This window comes from Arachis hypogaea, chromosome 2 (genome assembly GCF_003086295.3).
Source record: "Arachis hypogaea cultivar Tifrunner chromosome 2, arahy.Tifrunner.gnm2.J5K5, whole genome shotgun sequence".
In the NCBI taxonomy this organism is placed as follows: domain Eukaryota; kingdom Viridiplantae; phylum Streptophyta; class Magnoliopsida; order Fabales; family Fabaceae; genus Arachis; species Arachis hypogaea.
The window spans coordinates 61908605-61912493 of NC_092037.1; the positions used below are offsets into that span (position 1 = coordinate 61908605).

The 3889-nt window shown below is 44.2% G+C and overlaps 1 non-coding gene across 1 annotated transcript; it reads right to left on the reverse strand.

Annotated features, from left to right (window-relative positions):
• Window positions 1-327: 327 nt before the first annotated feature.
• LOC112766746 (small nucleolar RNA R71) lies at window positions 328-435 on the reverse strand. The gene has a single exon (XR_003184535.1). It is a non-coding gene; the product is annotated as a small nucleolar RNA R71 (small nucleolar RNA).
• Between the last annotated feature and the right edge of the window lie 3454 nt (window positions 436-3889).

The following is a 3889-nucleotide window of genomic DNA, read 5'->3' on the forward strand; positions in this document are numbered from 1 at the left end:
TATGGGAGAAGCATCTCTATCCCTGCCATTGGAGCAAACAACTTTGAGCTTCAGCCTCAATTAGTTTCTCTAATGCAACAGAATTGCAAGTTCCATGGACTTCCATTGGAAGATCCTCATCAGTTTTTAGCTGAATTCTTGCAAATCTGTGACACAGTCAAGACTAATGGGGTTGACCCTGAGGTCTACAGACTGATGCAATTCCCTTTTGCTGTAAGAGACAGAGCTAGAACATGGTTGGACTCTCAACCTAAAGAAAGCCTGGACTCTTGGGAAAAGCTAGTCAATGCCTTCTTGGCAAAGTTCTTTCCACCTCAAAAATTGAGTAAGCTTAGAGTGGAAGTCCAAACCTTCAGACAGAAGGAAGGAGAATCCCTCTATGAAGCTTGGGAAAGATACAAACAATTAATCAGAAAGTGTCCTTCTGATATGCTTTCTGAATGGAGCATCATAGGTATTTTCTATGATGGTCTCTCTGAACTATCCAAGATGTCTTTGGATAGCTCTGCAGGAGGATCTCTTCATCTGAAGAAGACGCCTACTGAAGCTCAAGAACTGATTGAAATGGTTGAAAATAACCAATTCATGTACACCTCTGAAAGAAATCCTGTGAACAATAGGACTAATCAGAAGAAAAGAGTTCTTGAGATTGACACTCTGAATGCCATATTGGCTCAGAATAAAATATTGACTCAACAAGTCAATATGATTTCTCAAAGTCTGTCTGGAATGCAAAATGCACCAAGCAGTACTAAGGAAGCTTCATCTGAGGAAGAAGCTTATGATCCTGAGAACCCTTCAATGGAAGAGGTGAATTACATGGGAGAACCCTATGGAAACACCTATAATCCTTCATGGAGGAATCATCCAAATCTTTCATGGAAGGATCAACAGAGACCTCAACAAGGTTTCAACAACAATAATGGTGGAAGAAACAGGTTTAGCAATAGCAAGCCTTTTCCATCATCTTCTCAGCAACAAACAGAGAGTTCTAAGCAGAATAACTCTGACTTAGCAACTATGGTCTCTGATCTAATCAAAACCACTCAAAGTTTCATGACTGAAACAAGGTCCTCCATAAGAAATTTGGAAGGACAAGTGAGTCAGCTGAGCAAGAAAATTACTGAACTCCCTCCTAGTACTCTCCCAAGCAATACAGAAGAAAATCCAAAGGGAGAGTGCAAGGCCATCAACATGGCCGAATTTTGGGAAGGAGAAGAGGCAGTGAACGCCACTGAGGAAGGCCTCACTGGATGTCCACTGACCTCCAATGAGTTCCCCCAAGAGGAACCATGGGAATCTGAGGCTCAAAATGAGACCATAGAGATTCCATTGGACTTACTTCTGCCATTCATGAGCTCTGATGAGTATTCTTCCTCTGAAGAGGATGAGTATGTCACTGAAGAGCAAGTTGCTAAATACCTTGGAGCAATCATGAAGCTGAATGACAAGTTATTTGGAAATGAGACTTGGGAGGATGAACCTCCTTTGCTCACCAAGGAACTGGATGACTTGTCTAGGCAGAAACTGCCTCAAAAGAGACAGGATCCTGGGAAGTTTTCAATACCTTGTACCATAGGCACCATGACCTTCAAGAAGGCCTTGTGTGACTTAGGGTCAAGTGTAAACCTCATGCCTCCTCTGTAATGGAGAAGTTAGGGATATCTGAGGTGCAAGCTGCAAAAATCTCACTAGAGATGGCAGACAACTCAAGAAAACAAGCCCATGGACTTGTAGAGGATGTTCTGGTTAAAGTTGAAGACCATTACATCCCTACTGATTTCATAGTCCTAGAGACTGGGAAGTGCATGGATGAATCCATCATCCTTGGCAGACCCTTCCTAGCCACAGCAAAGGCTGTGATTGATGTTGATAGAGGAGAGTTGATCATTCAAGTGAATGAAGAATCCTTGGTGTTTAAGGCCCAAGGATACCCCTCTGTCATCATGGAGAGGAAGCATGAAGAGCTTCTCTCAAAACAGAGCCAAACAGAGCCCCCACAGTCAAACTCTAAGTTTGGTGTTGGGAGGCCACTACCAAACTCTAAGTTTGGTGTTGAACCCCCACATTCAAACTCTAAGTTTGGTGTTGGGAGGTTCCAACATGGCTCTGAGTATCTGTGAGGCTCCATGAGAGTCCTCTGTCAAGCTACTGACATTAAAGAAGCGCTTGTTGGGAGGCAACCCAATGTTATATTTTATCTATTTTATTTTGTTATTTTCTTTTTTTTGTAGGTTGATGATCATAAGAAGTCACAAAATCAATGAAAAAAGCAAAAACAGAATGAAAAATAGGAAGAAAAACAGCACACCCTGGAGGACGCACCTACTGGCGTTTAAACGCCAGTGAGGTTAGCTGTTGGGCGTTTAACGCCCAGTCTGGCACCATTCTGGGCGTTTAACGCCAGAAAGGGGCATCAGACTGGCGTTAAACGCCAGAAATGGGCAAGAAGCTGGCGTTAAACGCCAGAAATGGGCACCAGCCCGGCGTTTAACGCCAGAATTGGCACAAAACGTGTTTTTTTCTTGCCATTTGGTGCAGGGATGACTTTTCCTTGACACCTCAGGATCTGTGGACCCCACAGGATCCCCACCTACCCTACCACTCTCTCTCTTCTTTACCCATTCACCAATCACCTCAACTCCTCTTCCCCAAAAACCCCTCACCTATCAAATCCCTTCTTTCTCTTCACCATTCACATCCATCCTTCATAAAACCCCACCTACCTCACCATTCAAATTCAAACCACTTTCCCACCCATACCCACCCTCAAATGGCCGAACCCTATCATCACCCTCTCCTATATAAACCCTCCTTCACTCCTTCATTTTCACACAACATACACACCACTTCTCCCCCTCTTGGCCGAAAACAAAAGCCATTCCCTTTCCCCTCATTTCTTCTTCTTCTACTCTCTTCTTTCTTCTTTTGCTCGAGGACGAGCAAACCTTTTACGTTTGGTGTGGTAAAAGCATTGCTTTTTGTTTTTCCATAACCATTTATGGCATCCAAGGCCGGAGAAACCTCTAGAAAGAGGAAAGGGAAGGCAAAAGCTTCCACCTCCGAGTCATGGGAGATGGAAAGATTCATCTCAAGGGTGCATCAAGACCACTTCTATGAAGTTGTGGCCTTGAAGAAGGTGATCCCCGAGGTCCCTTTTTCACTCAAAAAGAGTGAATATCCGGAGATCCGACATGAGATCCGAAGAAGAGGTTGGGAAGTTCTTACCAACCCCATTCAACAAGTCGGAATCTTGATGGTTCAAGAGTTCTATGCCAATGCATGGATCACCAAGAACCATGATCAAAGTGTGAACCCGAATCCAAAGAATTATCTTACTATGGTTCGGGGGAAATACTTGGATTTTAGTCCGGAGAGTGTGAGGGTGGCGTTCAACTTGCCTATGATGCAAGGAGATGAGCACCCTTACACTAGAAGGGTCAACTTTGATCAAAGGTTGGACCAAGTCCTCACAATCATATGTGAAGAGGGCGCCCAATGGAAGAGAGATTCAAGAGGAAAGCCGGTTCAATTGAGAAGGCATGACCTCAAACCCGTGGCTAGAGGATGGTTGGAGTTTATCCAACGCTCAATCATTCCCACTAGCAACCGGTCCGAAGTTACCATAGACCGGGCTATCATGATCCATAGCATCATGATTGGAGAAGAAATAGAAGTTCATGAGGTTATAGCCCAAGAACTCTATAAGGTGGCGGATAAATCCTCTACCTTGGCAAGATTAGCCTTCCCTCATCTCATTTGTCACCTCTGTTATTCAGTTGGAGTTGACATAGAGGGAGACATCCCTATTGATGAGGACAAGCCCATCACTAAGAAGAGGATGGAGCACACAAGAGACCCCACTCATCATGAGATCCCTGAGATACCT